The following is a 19271-nucleotide window of genomic DNA, read 5'->3' on the forward strand; positions in this document are numbered from 1 at the left end:
ATCCCACTCTGATGAGTATAATCATCACCCACTATTACATTTCATAACACAACATACAGCGTCTGTCTTTTGTATCTCAAGTCTTCCAGCATCTTCATATCGTCAGAGACTTTTGCTTTTAAGTTTTCCATTTTGACAAGCTCTCTCTTCCTTTCATTTGTCAGTGTTGTTGATACATTTATTCTTCTTACACCAACAATTTAGTCACTTTTTAGATAAGATTACCTCATTTTAACCAAAATAATGAAACCAATTGCACAAAATAAAAGACTAATTATTGGGGACAGGGAATAGCACAGAATACTTCCACTCAAACTAGCAAGCCATTCATGAACCTTACTAAATCATTTTTAATTTTCACCAAACCAGGAACCAACAATAATCCATACTCCTCAAGAGCTTTTGCTTCACAAGAGATGCTAGTTACATTTCTTATGTAAGCATTAATAAGCTTTCTGTTATCGGGAATAAACCGTTGTATAATCAAAGCATGCACAGACATTAATTTGTCATTTATCTTAGTTCATTCTCCAGCAAGGCCATCAAATAGTTTTGACAATCTTCTAATCTTTACATCATTCAATGCCACACTAATCGATGGAATCATAGCTTTAAGCACAGGTATATTAATTTGTCCAAAACCACATTTACCTGTTTTTAATCTAATAGCATCACTCATCTCATTCGCATGGTAAACCCGAGTAAATACCAATGCAAGATAGAAGCCTCTTACACAATTACTAGTTGGGTCAAAATAAGCAGTCTAACCACAAACATAGTACATTCTTCTAACCAGCTATAAACTAACCACAAACATAATAAATTCTTCTAACCAGTTAAAAACTCATCATTAGTCATACAACTACTTTCACACTCACTCACTACAATTAGTTCTATTGAAGTAGTACTCTGATTTCTGATGCGCCATACACAGCATTACTTATTTCATTCTCCATTCTCAGTTTTGGGTATATTTTGCAACTTCAACATTTCGCTTCTTAAACATAAACTTAATTTGCATTTTAATCTCATTTGCACCCTCCCGATTTTTTCAAAATTGTCACTCTTCTTTCATTGCAGTCTTTAATAAAATCTTTCTCTTCTTCATTAATCCTACATACAGGCTCATTTGTAGTCTAATTAATTTTAACATTTTGGTTTATGCGAATGCTTTCAGATATTTAGAAAAAGTTATAGAATTCCCAGGATCTTCAGTTACAGGAAGTCCAACAAAGTGTTGAAAGTGGAAAGATGAGGCTTAAAAAAGAATGATCTTTTATTAAGAACACTAACAAATACATTAAAAGACAATGCACACGAGAGGGAAATGTATGTGTTAACTTCAAGTGTACTATATCATTTTTTGTATTAGTTTGTTCCACTTGGGGTTGTGGAGTGTACCCAACAGTAGAAGTTGAGCACAACAACTAGCCAACTAAAATGACCAATATCAGTTTTAATGAAAAAACTCTGAAAATATTTGCATATGAAAATCATCCTTCTACTAAGAAAAAATACAAATGAAGGCAGGAAACCCACATTTTAAGAACTTACAAAAACAACATCAGGTACAAAATCAGGAATCAAATCTCATTTCTTCAAGTATTAGGTGTTAGGTTCATTAGCTCAGTCTATATTTTATTTTTATTGAATGTGGATCATCTTCAAAGATGAACTGGCAGCAACTTGGCAAATCATAGACTTCCACATCAGATTATTAATTTGCATCAATATCAGTCTCTGCAGATGCCAAATAGGTCCATTCAGATGATACATACTCTCTATTTGGTACTGTGTCTCTGATCAATATTTTTCTCAGAGTTGTAGAGTCCAATTCAATTGTCTTTGATTCTTCTCTGATCGACTCTGGCCTTCGAGTTTTCCAGTGCAATCTTTTTCTTCTTACACATTCTGGTCACTTGTATCCTCAATGCACATTCTCATTTTCAGATTCTCTTGTGACCACTTCTTAATCTTCTTCACTCATCACTGGATTTGTACTTCCATTCACGTCGGCAATTTAACTCATTGCACACTGCTTTTGCTTGAGGGTTTTTGATACTCATATTTTCAACTTTACTTTCTCATTAACTGGAATTTCAGAGTGTTGTTTTTCTTGATTATGATATTGCAACATTTCTTCTCCTTTGGTTTTTTCACCAGAGAGAGCTGAAGAACTCCCTGGAACAGCTTCAGTTTCTTCCCTCTCTGCCCTGCCCGCTAGATCCATAGAGCGAACCTGAGCTTAACTCTTTGAATCAGTGGTTACTGTCACCACTTATTCATCTTCAGTCTTTGGTTGAGCTGCATGGATCCACTGTAGCATTTCAGCACACTTCACTGCAGGATTAGTCACAATAATTATTTAATGGTACCCTTGCCAATATGATTTTGAGCAATTCTCCCAAACATGTTTCTTCAGCAGTGTCCAATCATGTGGCTGCAGTGTGTGGCACTGGACTTCTTTTGCTGATTATGTCACATTCACCTGATGAGAGACAGGTTTCACCACATCATCCAGACCTTTACATGAGTCCAATGCAATGCCATCAGTTAATGATAAAGGTGCTGCTGAAGGAATGCATGTGATTCCCAACATCTTCCCCATCAAACTTTCTTGTGGTGAGAGGTTAGTCTTTTTCACCAACACAAGTGGAAAAGCAGGGAGACAGTGGCAAAGATGGCGGCCTTGTAGGATGCATACTGTGGAGCTCCCTGATGCCCAGCTGTATAACACTATCCTGATTTCTGCACTAGCTCTCCGCCAAGGGGACAGAGTTCAGTCTAACCCACAGCATAGCCGCCACCTCCCTCTGGCACTGGAGACCTCCTGTTGGGGACATTACTATGGCCACCTGAGCACATGGGCCCCTGGCCCAACAGAGTGCCGTTCAAGAGGTGGAGCTGCTTGGGGTGGCACCCTCCCTCCCCTGGCTACCTTGGAGGGGGTGATTTGGCTCCCACCTAATGACCTGCGACATCCCTCGCCCAGCCAATTGACAGCCTAGGGAGCTGATAGTGGCGCAAACCTATGTCCCGCGGAAGTGGTGGAGGGAGCATGGCCGAATTGGCCACTTCCTGCTGTGACAACACAGGCCTCAGACCACGCACACCGGGGGGCTGCGCCGAGGCTGTCATTTTCTTCCTTGCTGCTCACCTTCTTCTTTGGATCAACACTCGGGGCCCCAGCACACGAGCCACATCCTGGGCTTCCTGTGGCAGACAGAACAGATGTGGCCGGACTCGCCTGCCTCCAGTTACAGCGACACGGCCCCAGGAGTACGGGTCTAAGGACCCTGGCCTGTCATGGTGGAACTACTCAGGAGGTGAGCGCGGGGTGCATTTCCACATGGATGACACCCGTGTGGCCCCTCCCAACCCCCACGGACATCCAGGAACTGAGCCTCCCTTGCAGCTAGAAAGCTATGCGGGCAGATAACACTTTGGTTGCACGCCGTGATGGCTTGACCTCGAGGTCACCCTTAGCACCTCAAGTTGCTCTGCCTTGCTGCCTTGGGAGGAGGATAGAGTCACTGCCCTCAGGACCCTGCTTCGCCCGGATATGGGGCCCATGGGGCCCATACTTCTGATGCCTTTTTGGAGACGGAGCTCTACCCATCACCTTCATCTGTTACACCTATCGGACTGAACTGGTTATGGGCAGACAGGGCACACACTGCAGAGGCCCCAGGCTGATAGCCAACACGCCAGTTGACAGACATATCTGTGCCAGACAAGAGGGGCAGTGGACTCACATCCCTCCCAATCCCATTGCCACCAAGCATTGTTCCCTGCATGTTATCCACCCTTAGGCTAATTACTCCTTACCAAGGAACAGGACATTAAACTTTACCATGGTCTGTTTGAAGCGCAGGCATGTCCAGTAGGCACGACACAGGGTCTGTTGATGTCTGGAAACCACCACCACAAGTATAGTTCCACAGAGTCCTCACTCACCACTTACTCTCACAGTTTTAACAAGATCCTCTTCAGCGGTAATGAATGTCAAAGCCACTCTGGAACTCAAAATCATCACTCTGCAAACTGAAATGAGCCTGCGGCGTGACAATCACAGAAAATTGAAAGAGTGAGTAGTGACAACAGAATCCACACTGGCATCCCATAGACCATCAGTTGGGGAAACCACAACCAAAATTACTGTCCTGCAAGAAGAAGTGAAATACCTCTGGAAGCATGTGGATAATCAGCAAGGCAGATCCAGACGGTACAATGTGCAGATAGTGGGCCTCCCCAAGAAGATAGAGGGCCCTAACATGGAGTTACAGCTGGAAAAATGGTTTGCGGCCGTCATCCTGCAAGTCAAGCAATCATCTTTCTTCTCAATAGAATGGGCCTACAGGGTTCTGGGCCGTCCTCCTCCTCCTGGTGCCCCTCCTCGCCTCTTCAATTACAGGGATAGGGACCACATCCTTCAAGTCACCGGAAACAAGGGCCTGTGGATGCTGGAAAATTGTAAGGTCAACATATGCCCGGATTACAAGCTTGTAGTGCAACGCCACAGATCCTCCTTGCTTGCGGTCAAATGATGATTACATGAGCAAGGCATAAAATACATGCTCCAGGTCCCAGCAACATTATGGATTATACACGATAGCAACACCATAGTCTGCAGCACACCTGAAGAGGCCTGGAACTGGCTAGAATCCAAGTGCATAACCGCAGAACCCCCGGAATCAGCAGGCGCCTCTGGGGGCTGGTCCAAACGGACATGCCAAAAGCCTCATAGAGGGCGTGCCTCTTTGGGCCTTACCAAGGAACAGGCAGCAAAGGAGAAGTCAAAGGTTGTGGCGGCCCTATCACAGTCAGAACACGGTCCGCCCCCGCCATCACGGGCCAGTAGTTCAGACAAAGAATACACAAGTATCCCCCAATCACTACTGGAATCAGTGCTCTGAGGCGGCCCAGTGGCCACCCCACAGAGTGCTGAAGAAACAATGTGAAGGTATGAAGGCAGAGAGTGGCCATCTACTGCAATGTCTGGGCATCTTGGACACTAGACTGATTACACCCCAGGACTGAAGTCCCACTTCCCCCCCAAATTGACAATTAGTTGTCATAATTTGCTCTTTCTATTAATGAATTTCCTCTTATTACACAGCAATTGAGTGCAGATAGCCGGTCACCCATTGACGTTCCAGCTAGGGAAAGAGGGACTCAGTTTTTCTTTTACAGTGTTTCATGTTACTGTTAGTTGTATATGGCAAGCTACACGGTTGGCCTGGGGTGCATGGCTGCTGGTGCCCGCGGGATGGGGGTGGGATGAAAAAGGGACTTAACACACTAGAACTAACATTTCCATGGCTACGTCAGTGCTGAGTTTAAACACCAGGGCCCATATTTATACTTTTTGACGCAAAACTGCGCTAACGCAGTTTTGCGCCAAAAAATTTTGCGCCGGCTAACGCCATTCTGAACCACCATGCGGGCGCCGTATTTATTGAATGGCGTTAGCCGGCGTTAGCCGACCGGCGCTGCCTGGTGTGCGTGAAAAAAAACACGTACACCAGGCAGCGCCGGCGTAGGGAAAAATGGCGTTTGGGCGTCCACAAATGGGGCAAGTCAGGCTGAGGCAAAAAAATCGTCTTAACCCGATTTGCGCCATTTTTTTGTGGCGCCCAGACGCCATTAACATGACTCCTGTCTTAGCAAAGACAGGAGTCATGCCCCCTTGCCCAATGGCCATGCCCAGGGGACTCCTGTCCCCTGGGCATGGTCATTGGGCATAGTGGCATGTAGGGGGGCACATATCAGGCCCCCCTATGCCAATAAAAAAAATTAGAAAAAATACTTACCACAACTTACCTTTTCTTCCCTGGGATGGGTCCCTCCATCCTTGGGTGTCCTCCTGGGGTGGGCAAGGGTGGCAGGGGGTGTCCCTGGGGGCAGGGGAGGGCACCTCTGGGCTCATTCTGAGCCCACAGGTCCCTTAACGCCTGCCCTGACCCAGGCGCTAAAATCCGGTGCAAATGCGTTTTTTTTAGTCCCGCCCACTCCCGGGCGTCATTTTTGCCCGGGAGTATAAATACGACGCATATGCATCGCAGTCATTTTTTAAGACGGGAACGCCTACCTTGCATATCATTAACGCAAGAAAGGTGTTCACGCAAAAAAATGACGCTAATTCCATGAACTTTGGCGCTAGACGCGTCTAACGCCAAAGTATAAATATGGAGTTAGTTTTGCATCGAATTTGCGTCGAAAAAAACGACGCAAATTCGGCGCAAACGGAGTATAAATATGTCCCCAGGTATCTATTACTGACTTGGAATGTGCAGGGGATGGCAGGTCTCGCAAAAAGTCACCAAGTCACCCTATCTATCATTACCTCCATTAGAGGAACACAGCTGACGACTGACGACGTAAACAACATGCGCAAATACACCCTCAAAGGAACCGCATACTTTTGGTATGCCACAGGGGTGCTTATCTGGGTGGCACCAGGCACACCGCTGCAAATTGTACATACTAACCTAGATGGTAACAGGTGCTATGCTATTCTGGAAGGGATATGAAATGGCCAGCCCTACTTCATGCTCTATCTGCCCCCACTTATTGGTGGGAGGACTGTAGCTGTGTCCCAGACACCGCAAAGGATCCCTCCCGCCCTCCAATCTTAGGAGCACAATTGATCATACTCTCCCAATGGACTAGCAACCTACAGGTAGAGGATGCGTGGCACTGCCTACATCCTGGTCACAGAAAATACTCACATTACTCCAGTTTACATGACATACATACGAGGATCGATTTTTCATATTGCACAGCAACAGCACTACCGGGGATTCACGGAGCTGGGTACTTGGGGCAAACCATATTTGACCATTAATACTACACCTAAACTGAAGATGCTACCGTCCTCGTGGGCCTATTTGGAGAGTCTCCCCCGAAGCCTTACGAGATCCATCATTCCGAGAGGCCATATCCGCCCATATCAATACATACTTCACAACCAATGGAGGCATGGCATCAGGCACAGGTGCCAATTGGGACGCATTCAAAGTGGTCCTAAGAGGCCAAGCAATCCAAACAGTATACGGTACGCGCAAGATATTGTGCACAGAACTGGACTCCTTGGAGTTTAACTTGCATATCCATGAGCGGCAGCTCCTCACAAATCAACCCATATCGACTTGCCTCAATGAGTTACGCCACACCCATACAGAGACACTTGAGCAAATGTGTCAATTGGATTACAGGGAATACCAGGCTAGGAGACATGCTGGAGGGGATAAAGCAGACCTTTACTCTGCACCTGCGCTGAATGACACCAGTTTGATTGACACATTTTTAGACACCTTCCAACAGCCCCATCTTCAAGAGGCACATTGAATTGCTCTCGATGCCCGCTGTCCACGGATGAACTAGTGGAAGCAGTACAACAATTAGCTTGGGCTAGACCCCAGGATCAGACAGCTGGCCAGTTGAGTTCTACTCTGCATACCACCCTACTCTTTTGCCACACCTACTTACATTTTAATGAGGCATTTGACAAAGGGATGCTCTCCCTCTCGTTCCGTGAAGCTATTTTGGTGGTTCTTCTGAAACTGGATCGTGACCCACTTCTGGTGGGTTCCTATCGCCCCCTGTCCCTATTAAACACTTATTATAAAATACTGGAGAATGTCCTGGCCAAATGACTGACACCCATTGCTCAGAAATTAGTGCACCATGGCCAAAATGGGCTTCTTTTAGGACAGAACAATTTGTTAAACCTCTGTTGTCTGTTAATGTTAACGGATTGGGCGAGGTCCAATAAAGCCACCCCATGGATCACCTCCGTAGATATAGAAAAGGCATTCAACAGCTTTGGATGGTCATATTTTTTCAAGGTGCTTTAAGGGGTGGGATTCAGCCCTATGTTTTACGTTGGACTAGAACACTATACAATTTCCCACAAGCCCAGGTCAAGACCGGTCATGTTATATACAAACCGTTCATTATTCAGCAGGGTACAAGACAGGGCTGCCCACGTTATTTTTGCACTAGCGATGGAACCTCTGGCCTGTGCACTACGAGCACATGCCCCAGACTGGGGAAACCATGCCTTTAATAACTGGCATTTCATCTCAATGTATGGAAATGACACCTAAATATACCTTAAAAATGACCCAAGTGTTCTGCCTTACCTCATGGATCTCTTACTCCATTTTGGAGAGGCATTGACCCTCTGAGTAAACTGGAGCAAATCCTGCCTTTTCCCTTTAACACAACTGATGACTGGCCAGTGGGGGGACCTACCTCATACCTCACTGCCATGAGAGGTTGACTCCATTAAATACCTTGGAGTCCACGTGTACCACTCCACTGCTGACCTTATCAATGGTAACATAAGCAGAGCTATTAGAAGCACAAGAGCCTCTCTCCCATTTTGGATGTCACTTTCGCTTTCTCCGATGGAGAGAATAGCCATATCCAAGATGCTCATCCTACCTAGGGTTATATACTTTTTCTCAATCCTGTCGACACCACTGGCAAAATCTTATACAGTTTTACAGATATGTATGCCCTTCATACAGCCTTGATTTGAAGCATGGGTCAACGTAGGGTGGCGCTCACCAGATTATACTCTCCAATTGACAGAGATGGACTCAGAGTCCTGAATTACGATTACTATTATGTGGGGGCTCAACTTCAGTGGCCCATGTGATGGCTTGCAAACCACCACATCACAGAGACAGGACATGAGGGAAGCGACCAAACCACTACTTAGATCCTCCAGTGGCTGATGGGTCCCATTTGGACCCTACAGGGGTAAAAGGCAACGCTCTGACGAAGAAGACCAAAGTCTGCTGGACTAAATATGTTGTGGGCAAAAACAATTGCCCCCCCATACTCTTCGGAGCTTCCCTTTTGGGCTTTCCCGAAGTGTACAGGTCTCCTGATGTGTCTGGATGCAGCAGCCTGGACCCAGGCGGGGGTCACGGCTAGGCCTGGGTGGAGTTTGCGTAGTCGTGCTATGCAGAACTATGCAAAGTTGCAAAACAACTCAGTCCTGCTACGAGGAATTCCACTAACATACGGAGTTTCTAGCTGCGCCCATTTGCGTGACATTTAGGGGGTTATTACAACTTTGGAGGAGGTGTTAATCCGTCCCAAAAGTGACAGTAAAGTGACGGAAATACCACCAGCCGTATTACGAGTCCATTATATCCTATGGAACTCGTAATACAGCTGGTGGTATATCCGTCACTTTACTGTCACTTTTGGGACGGATTAACAACTCCTCCAAAGTTGTAATAACCCCTTTAATGTCATTGCCAATGCGAAGTATGTTCTCTCATTGGAATTCTCATGCGAACGGCTCCACGCGGTTCGCATGGGCGAAGCTATCTTGTTTTTTGCTTTGTTATGATGCTGGGGCCTACTTTTATCCCTCTTCAATCTGTCCAGTTCCACACATTTCAAAATATAGGGGGTCATTCCAACCCTGGCGGTCGGTGTTAAAGCGGCGGCAAAACCGCCAACAGGCTGGCGGTAAAAAAAATGCAATTCCGACCCTGGCGGAAACCGCCAACAGAGACCGCCACTTTAACACACCGCCCGCCACGGCGGGACAAACAAACAGTGCAGCGGTCACCGCCAACAAACAGGTGGGAGCCAATGTACCGCCCACCCTATCACAACCCACCAATCCACCACCTTTTCCGGGGCGGTAGCCCCGCCGATAAAAACACGGCGGAAACAGACATTTCAAACGGAAAACGCTCACCTCCATACACCCCACGAGGAATTTGGACAGCATGGACCCCGAACTCCACATCCTCCCAGCTATTGTCTTCCTGCTCCTCTACCAGGAGCACGAACGCCGACGCAGAAGACAACGGTGAGTACTGCACCTACGACACAGGGGTGGGGGGAGGCAAAACATTTCGGGGACATACATATGTGACACACCCACCCTCACCCTCCCCCACTACAACACACACATCAATGCATAGCAACACATCACAGTTACCCCTCCAACCCCCCCGGAAGAATGCAAAGACAAAAGGAAATGATTATAAACTTAGAAATATATTGTATGACTATAAAATATATCACACATCTAAAACTTTATATACATAAATTGTCCAGTCCGATATGTGTATCAGCCATTGTTCGTGGGCCACTGGGCCAAAACCACATGGGCAAAGCCCACACAGGATACCTGACTCCAACGGAGAGAACACTGCAGGGGCATCATATAGCAAAACTACAGGCACCTCAGGGGGAAGGGAAGGGGGGGCACCTCAGCCAGATGAGTCCACGACGCCAGATCCACGAGGGGCCTCCATGGCCACTGTGCCATCCTGGGGAGTGCAAAGCCACAGTCTCTCAAGTCTCTACAGTGGGTGGGTTGCCCACTGTGCCATCCTGGGGAGTGCAAAGCCACAGTCTCTACAGTGGGTGGCTTGCCCACTGTGCCATCCTGGGGAGTGCAAAGCCACAGTCTCTCAAGTCTCTACAGTGGGTGGCTTGCCCACTGTGCCATCCTGGGGAGTGCAAAGCCACAGTCTCTCAAGTCAATATCAGTCTTCACTGGTACTGGAGGGGGACTAGTGCCTAGAGTGCTTCGTGCAGCCCTGCCCGACACGGATGCGGGCCTGCCCCTTCCGCCAATGGGCCAGCGGTGCTTGAGATGAAGGGCCCAGTTCAGCGGTGCTTGAGACGGCGGTGCCCAGCGGAGCGGTGCTTGAGACGGCGGTGCCCAGCGGAGCGGTGCTTGAGATGAGGGGCCCAGCGGAGCGGTGCTTGAGACGGCGGTGCCCAGCGGAGCAGTGCTTGAGATGAAGGGCCCAGTTCAGCGGTGCAGAGACGGCGGTGCCCAGCGGAGCGGTGCTTGAGACGGCGGTGCCCAGCGGAGCAGTGCTTGAGATGAGGGGCCCAGCGGAGCGGTGCTTGAGAAGAAGGGCCCAGCGGAGCAGTGCTTGAGATGAAGGGCCCAGTTCAGCGGTATTTGAGACGGCGGTGCCCAGCGGAGCGGTGCTTGAGACGGCGGTGCCCAGCGGAGCGGTGCCTGAGATGAAGGGCCCAGCGGAGCGGTGCTTGAGATGAAGGGCCCAGCGGAGCAGTGCTTGAGATGAAGGGCCCAGTTCAGCAGTGCTTGAGACGGCAGTGCCCAGCGGAGCGGTGCTTGAGATGAAGGGCCCAGCGGAGCGGTGCTTGAGATGAAGGGCCCAGCGGAGTGGTGCTTGAGATGAAGGGCCCAGTTCAGCGGTGCTTGAGACGGCGGTGCCCAGCGGAGCGGTGCTTGAGATGAGGGGCCCAGCGGAGCGGTGCTTGAGATGAAGGGCCCAGCGGAGCGGTGCTTGAGATGAAGGGCCCAGCGGAGCAGTGCTTGAGATGAAGGGCCCAGTTCAGCGGTGCTTGAGACGGCGGTGCCCAGCGGAGCGGTGCTTGAGATGAAGGGCCCAGCGGAGCAGTGCTTGAGATGAAGGGCCCAGTTCAGTGGTGCTTGAGACGGCGGTGCCCAGCGGAGCGGTGCTTGAGATGAAGGGCCCAGCGGAGCGGTGCTTGAGATGAAGGGCCCAGCGGAGCGGTGCTTGAGATGAAGGGCCCAGTTCAGCAGTGCTTGAGACGGCGGAGCCCAGCGGAGCGGTGCTTGAGATGAGGGGCCCAGCGGAGCGGTGCTTGAGATGAAGGGCCCAGCGGAGCGGTGCTTGAGATGAAGGGCCCAGCGGAGCAGTGCTTGAGATGAAGGGCCCAGCGGAGCGGTGCTTGAGATGAAGGGCCCAGTTCAGCGGTGCTTGAGACGCCGGTGCCCAGCGGAGCGGTGCTTGAGATGAGGGGCCCAGCGGAGCGGTGCTTGAGATGAAGGGCCCAGCGCAGTGGTGCTTCGGATGAGTGCCCAGTTCAGCCGATCAGCCCATGGCGTGGAGGTCATTCGCCACCTGACCTGTGGCTGGCTGCGCCTTCCTGCCCACCTGGGATCAGCCTGGTGGGGCCCTCCTGGGCTGCAGTCCCGGGCCTGTTGGTGTCCTCCTGCCCACCTGGGATGGGGCATGCGGGCCCTCCTGCTCAGCTGGGCTGCTGGCGGTCTTGTCTGGCGTGCTGCCCTACCCAGCCTTCCCTGGTCGCCTGTGGCCCTTCCCCACCTTTGGCGGTGTGCCAGGTTGCACCACACTCCCTGCCGGAGCCATGGAAGGGATTTTGGTCCCAGGTGTTTTAGGCCTCTCGTGCCGGGCACTGACAATGTTGGCATGTTTTTGCAGTGGTGGGCTGCCCGTGCCTTGGCTCCCTACTGAGCTGGCTGCCCTTGAGGGTGGGGGACTCCACAGTCCATGGCAGACTGTCTTCACAGGGCCCGCTGTTGTGGTGGCTGAGGTGCTGACTGGAGTCTTTTTAGATGGACGGGGTGGGGGAGTTGTTGGGAAGAGGTCAAGTTTGGAAAGGAAAATAAGTTTAGGAAGAGAGGGACGGGTAGGTGTAGTAGGTATGGGAGTGGAGGAGGAGGTTGTGGTTGTAGGAGTTTGAAGTCTGGTGTCTTTGGGTGCAGGTGCTTATGCTGGAGGCTGTCGTGAGGTGGATGGCTGTTGGGTGGGTGGCTGCCTGCGTTTGTGTAGCTTGGAAGAGGGGGTGACAGACACACTGGAAGAGGACACAGGGGACGTGTGAATGGTAGTGGGGGTGGTGACTGCACGTGTGCGGGGGGTTCTGGTGGGTGTGCTGGTGATGGACGTAGTGGCTGAAGATGTTGTGCATGCAGGTGTAAGTGTAGACGTGACAGGGAGGGAGGAGGGAGACGAGGAGGAGGGGGATACAGTGGAGGCAGTAGGTGTTGGTATGTCTGCATGTGGATGTTGCTTGTGTGAATGCTTGTGTGATGTGTGGTGCTTATGTCTGGATGAGCTTCCCTTGGGTGTTGAGGTGTGTGCAGGCTGGTCTGATGGTGTGTCTGGGATAGGCAGAGGTACAGGGGATTGGGTCTGGGTGGAGGAAGTTGGAGGGGGGAGGCTAGAGACAGGGACAATTGCTGCCATCAATGCTGAGGCCAGAGTGTTGAACGATCACTGATGGGCAGCCTGACCCGAATGAATGCCCTCCAGGTATGCATTACTCTGGTGCACCTCCCTTTCTACACCCTGGATGGCATTCAAAAGGGTAGACTGCCCAACAATGAGCGTCCGCAGGAGGTCAATGACCTCCTCACTGAGGGCAGCAGGGGTGACTGGGGCAGGGCCTGAAGTGCCTGGGGCGAAGGAGATGCCCACCTTCCTAGGTGAGCGGGCACGGGGCAAACGCTGAGGGGCTGCTGGGAGGGCGGTGCTGGTGCACTGGGTGGCGGCTGTACCTGTTGTAGCGGGGGGCACGGATGTTGCCGCCACCACAAGGGAGCTCCCTTCAGAGGACGAGTCGCTGTCACTGACATCCGCACGAGTCCCCGCTGTGGAGCTCCCCTCGCCCTCCGTCTCACTGGTGAAATCCGAGTCAGTTGCATGGCCCGCCATGGCCATGTGAGATGCAGCTCCCTCGTGCTCCGATGCCACTTCTCCTCCGCCTGATGATGCTAATGCACAAATGGACAGGAAGACAACAAAAAAGGGGGGTGGGGAAAAATAAAGAAATGTTGAGTGCATGCATTGGCCACACCGTTGGCGGACAGGACAGACACAGAAGCCCCCTGCACTACGCCGCGCACTTGAGGTCGACTACGCAATCCGTGGGACATGGCCTACAAACCTATGGGCGAACTCTGCTCACATACATGACACAGGGCAATGAATAGCTGTACTTGGCACCCTACAGAGGTGGGGGGCGGGGGCACAGGGCCATGCCTTACGGAGGGGCCTAGCCTACAGATATCGCACTGGCCTATGGATACCCACAGCCCTCCTCCCCCACCCAGACACCTCCACTGCGCGCAAAGTCACCAGGATTTGAGTGTACTCACCCCCTTGTGTCTGCTGTGATGTCCTCACGCGCCCATCCAACTCGGGGTAGGCCACCACCAGGATCCGGGACATCAGGGGGGTCAAAGTACGACTGACACCCCTCCCACGTTGGGAGGCCATCCCCAGCTGAGCCGCTGCCGTCTTCCTGCTCCAGCGTCGGATGTCCTCCCATCTCTTCCTGCAGTGAGTGCCCCGAGGTCACAGCAGCACTTGCAGTATAGGTCCTCTCCTGTGGATGATCAGGTATCGAGTGATTAAGCAGATAGAAAATGGCGGTCACGTCCGCGGCAGTGCGTACCGCGGCGGTGCGTCCCGCGACCGCCGGCGCACTTCGTCATTGGCTCCTGAAACGCATAGGGTTCAATGTTAACCAATGCAGCTTTGCGCCGCAGTCTTCGACCGCCTACCGCCACGGTGTGCCACGCCAGCGCATTGACCTCACATCCCATTGTCGCACTTCACAGGTCAGGCAGCCGCCATTTCAAGGGCCCACATGGCTTAATTTCTACTGCGTCACACATGCCTAGGCCTTGCATCAACACTCATACAAGCCATTCAATGCATAGAGAATCGTGTACTGTGCAAGCTGTGGTTACGTACCTGTGGGTTGATTGACTCTGTACTCGCTGTTGTCCTTCCTAGGCACCGTCCGCTGGGACTTGCGAGGAGATGGAGGAATGTTCCCGTGTACAGACCGCTGGTGGACCTGTCGACAATGGAGGAACGACATGTCATTCTGACATACAGGCTTGACCGAGCCACTATACCGGAACTGTGTGCCCAGCTGGAGGCAGACCTGATGTCACCCATCCGCCAACCCACAGGGATCCCCCCTCTAGTGCAGGTGCTGTCAGTACTCCATTTTTTGGCAAGTGGGTCATTTCAAACAACAGTGGCCATTTCATCAGGAATGTCTCAGCCTATGTTTTCCAAGGTGTTGTCCAGAGTGTTGTCTGCCCTGCTCAAACACATGCGGAGATACATCGTTTTCCCTGAGGTGGGCGATTTGCCTACAGTGAAGGGTGATTTCTATGCCCTTGGACATATTCCCAACATCATTGGTGCCATTGATGGGACACATGTGGCTTTGGTACCCCCCCAGTGAAAGTGAACAGGTGTACAGGAACAGAAAAAGTTATCATTCCATGAATGTCCAGGTGGTCTGTTTGGCTGACCAGTACATCTCCCATGTAAATGCCAAGTTCCCTGGGTCAGTGCATGACGCGTACATCTTGCGAAATAGCAGCATCCCTTATGTGATGGAACAACTACGGAGACACCGTGTGTGGCTAATTGGTGACTCAGGTTACCCCAACCTGTCGTGGTTACTGACCCCAGTGAGGAATCCCAGGACAAGGGCAGAGGAACGCTACAATGAGGCCCATGGGCGAACTAGGAGGATTATAGAAAGAACCTTCGGCCTCCTGAAGGCCAGGTTTAGGTGCCTGCATATGACAGGTGGATCCCTAATGTACTCACCAAAGAAGGTGTGCCAGATCATCGTGGCCTGCTGTATGCTTCACAACCTGGCTTTGCGACGCCAGGTGCCTTTTCTGCAGGAGGATGGTCCAGATGGTGGTGTTGTAGCAGCTGTGGAGCCTGCGGAGAGTAAAGAGGAGGAAGACGAAGAGGATGACACAGACAACAGGGACACAGTGATGCAGCAGTATTTTCAATAACACACAGGTAAGAATCAACACCGGCATTTTACATTTACTTACAGTCTCCTGCCTCTCTACTGTCTGTCCTTTTCACCCAGTGTATGCTAACAGAGTTGTGACTTTCCCTTACAATTTCAGAGATGTGGGCCCCACTGCATGACCTCTGCTTTGTTTGCCCATGGACTACAGCTGTGCGACAGTGGTATGTTGTCATCACAATGTAACTGCCCATTTTGGCACGTTTATGTCTAATACATATTTTCAAAAATACAGGCAGACTCCAGATTATTTGTGTGCAATAAGTGTGTTTATTAAAGTGCTCAATTTTGGGACATGGTTGAAAATCGGTGATGGGTGATGGTGGAGGAATGTCCAGATTCTCAGTCTCACAGGTGCATTGTCCATATGCCTGTGGAAGGTGGAGCAGGGGCAGTTTAAGGTTGGACAGGGTGACAATGTGGGACAGTGGGATGACATCAGGGGGTATCCTTTCCTGGCGGGGGTCTTGGCATCCTACTCTATCTTCTTCCTAGATCTCAGGACCAGCTTGCGGGGTGGTTCTTCTTCTGCAGGAGGTGGGGTTCTGGTGGCCGGTTGTTCCTGTGTCGGGCCTCCTGTCCACTAGCGCCGGCGGAGGTGGTAGCCTGTTCCTGGTCCATGCTAGTGACAGGGGCCCTTTGTGGTGCCACATGGTCCCGCAATGTGGTGACAATCTGGTTGAGAGCCACAACGATGGTGCCCATTGCGGAACTAATGTTTCTCAGTTCTTCCCTGAACCCCATAAACTGTTCCTCCTGCAGTACCTGGATTACCTGGAACCTGGCCAGGACCGTCGCCATCGTCTCCTGGAAGTGGTGGTATGCTCCCATGATGGAGGTGAGGGCCTCGTGGAGAGTGGGTTCCCTGGGCCTGTACCCCCCCTGTCGCACAGTAGCCCTCCCAGTTCCCCTGTTTCCCTGGGCCTCTGTCCCCTGGACCGTGTGCCCACTACCACTGCCCCCAGGTCTGCTGTAGCCTGTGGCTGTCTGAGGGGAACCGACTGTCCTGAGGTCCCAGATGGGCCGGGCTGGTCATCTAGATCCAGGGAGACAGAGGTGCTGTCATCACTGGGGGCCTCTTCTGGGGGTGGGACGGACATTTCTGGACCCTCATGGGCGGTGTGGTGGCGTTCGGGTCCTGCAGGGGTATAAGAGTATGGTTACTGCTTCTGTGTGTGCCATAGCGTGTAATGGGTGGGTGCCCGTGTACCCCAGTGCTGGCATTCCTTTGTGGGGCTGTTGTGACGGCGGTTTGTGGGGGAGATGGGTATGTGCAGTGGGCATGCTTAGGTGATGGCTGTCGATGGTTTGTGGTGGCATGCAGGGTTTGGTGTTGGGATGGGTGGGTTGTGATGGTGAGACATTAGCAATGAGGATGTGTGATGGTGGTGGGGGGAAGGTTGGGGTATGAGTTGGCATGCTGGTGGGGTGGGGGGATGAAGTAGTGAAGATGAGACTTACCAGAGTCCATTCCTCCGCCTACTCCTGCGAGGCCCTCAGGATGCAGGATGTTCAAGACCTGTTCCTCCCATGTTGTAAATTCTGGGGGTTGAGGTGGGGGTCCGCCGCCAGTCCGCTGCACCGCGATGTTGTGCCTGGATACCATGGAACGCACCTTCCCCCGTAGGTCGTTCCACCGCTTCCTGATGTCGTCCCGATTTCGTGGATGCTGTCCCACAGCGTTGACCCTGTCCACTATTCTTTGCCATATCTCCATCTTCCTGGCAATGGTGGTGTGCTGTACCTGTGTCCCGAAGAGCTGGGGCTCTACCCAAACTATTTCCTCCACCATGACCCTGAGTTCTGCGTCTGAGAACCTGGGGTGTCTTTGGGATGCCATGGGGTGGTGTGGATGAGGTGTGGGGTGGTGTTTGCGGTGATGAGTGTGGTGAGTGTAGTGGTGTGTGGTGTTTTGTGCATGGTTGTTGTGTGGGTGATGGTGTAGTGTGCCTCTGTGTGATGGTGTTCTCTAGTCTGTGCTGTCTCTCTCTGGGCTTCGTCTCTGATTTGTGGTCGTAGGGGTTTGTGGGTGATGTGGGTGTGTGTTTTATAGTTAATTGGGTGTGTGGGAGTGTTGTGTGTATGTGTCTCAGGTGTGTGTATTTGAAATTGTCCAATGTGGCTGTGTTTTGGAGCTGTAAGTGTATTTTGAGCGCGGCGGTGTGTACCGCCAATGGAATACCGCGGTTGAAAGACCGCCGCGTGGATTCGTGGGTCGTAATGGCATGGGCGTATTTCTGTTGGCGTGACGGTGGAGGTTTGGTCTTCGCCAGTTTAACGCTGGCCGTTGGTGTGGCGGACTTTTGTGGATGTCGGGTTTTTGGCGGTTTGTCTCTTGAGGGTCAGAATGACCGTGGCGGTTTACCGCGGTGGTGTTGTGGCGGCCTTCTGACCGGCGGTAAGCGCCTTTTACCGCCGAGGTCAGAATGACCCCCAAAATGTTCTCACCTGTGTGTCACTGGAAATATTGCTGTATGACTGACTCCCTGTTGTCGTTGTCTTCTTCCTCAGCTTCCTCCTCATCACTGTCCACAGGCTCCACAGCTGGCACAACACCGTCATCTGGACCATCCTCCTGCAGAAAAGGCACCTGGCGTCGCAAAGCAAGATTGTGAAGAATCGAGCAGGCGATGATGATCTGGCACACCTTCTTTGGTGAGTAGAATAGGGAACCACCTGTCATATGGAGGCACCTGAACCTGGCCTTCAGGAGGCCGAAGGTGCGTTCGATCACCCTCCTAGCCCGCCCATGGGCCTCATTGTAGCGTTTCTCTGCCCTGGTCCTGGGATTCCTCACTGGGCTCAATAGCCAGGAAAGGTTGGGGTAACCAGAGTCCCCTAATAGCCACACACGGTGCCTCTGGAGTTGACCCATCACATCAGGGATGCTGCTATTCCGCAGGATGTAGGCGTCATGCACTGAGCCAGGGAACATAGCATTTACCTGCAAGATGTACTGGTCTGCCAAACAGACCATATGTACATTCATGGAATGATAACTCTTCCGGTTCCTGTACGCCTGTTCACTCCTGTGGGGGGGGGATCAAAGCCACATGGGTCCCATCAATAGCACCTATGACGTTGAGGATATGTCCAAGGGCATAGAAGTCCCCTTTCACTGTAGCCAAATCTTCCACCTCAGGGAATATGATGTATCTCCTTACGTGTTTCAGCAGGGCAGACAACACTCTGGACAGCACGTTGGAAAACATAGGCTGGGACATCCCTGATGCCATGGCCACAGTTGTTTGAAAAGACCCACTTGCAAGGAAATGGAGCACTGACAGCACCTGCACATCAGGGGGGATTCCAGTGGGATAGCGGATTGGTGACATCAGGTCTGGCTCCAACTGGGTACATAGTTCCTGGATAGTGGCACGGTCAAACCTGTAGGTCACGATTAAATGTCGCTCCTCCATTGTTAACAGGTCCACCAGCGGTCGGTACACCGGAGGATTCCGCCATCTTCTCAATTGTCCCAGCTGACGGCGCCTAGGAAGGACAACAGCGAGGATCGAGTCAACTTTTTTCCAGGTATGTACCCACAGTTACACAGAACACGACACCAAACACAAAACCCTTCCTGTATGTGTGTTGAGTGTAGGCCTAGCTATGTGTGACGCAGAAGTAAATGGAGCCATGTGGGTCCCTGAAATGGCGGCTGTCTGACCTCTAAACTG

The sequence above is a fragment of the Pleurodeles waltl genome, chromosome 2_2 (genome assembly GCF_031143425.1).
Source record: "Pleurodeles waltl isolate 20211129_DDA chromosome 2_2, aPleWal1.hap1.20221129, whole genome shotgun sequence".
Classification (NCBI taxonomy): Eukaryota; Metazoa; Chordata; class Amphibia; order Caudata; family Salamandridae; genus Pleurodeles; species Pleurodeles waltl.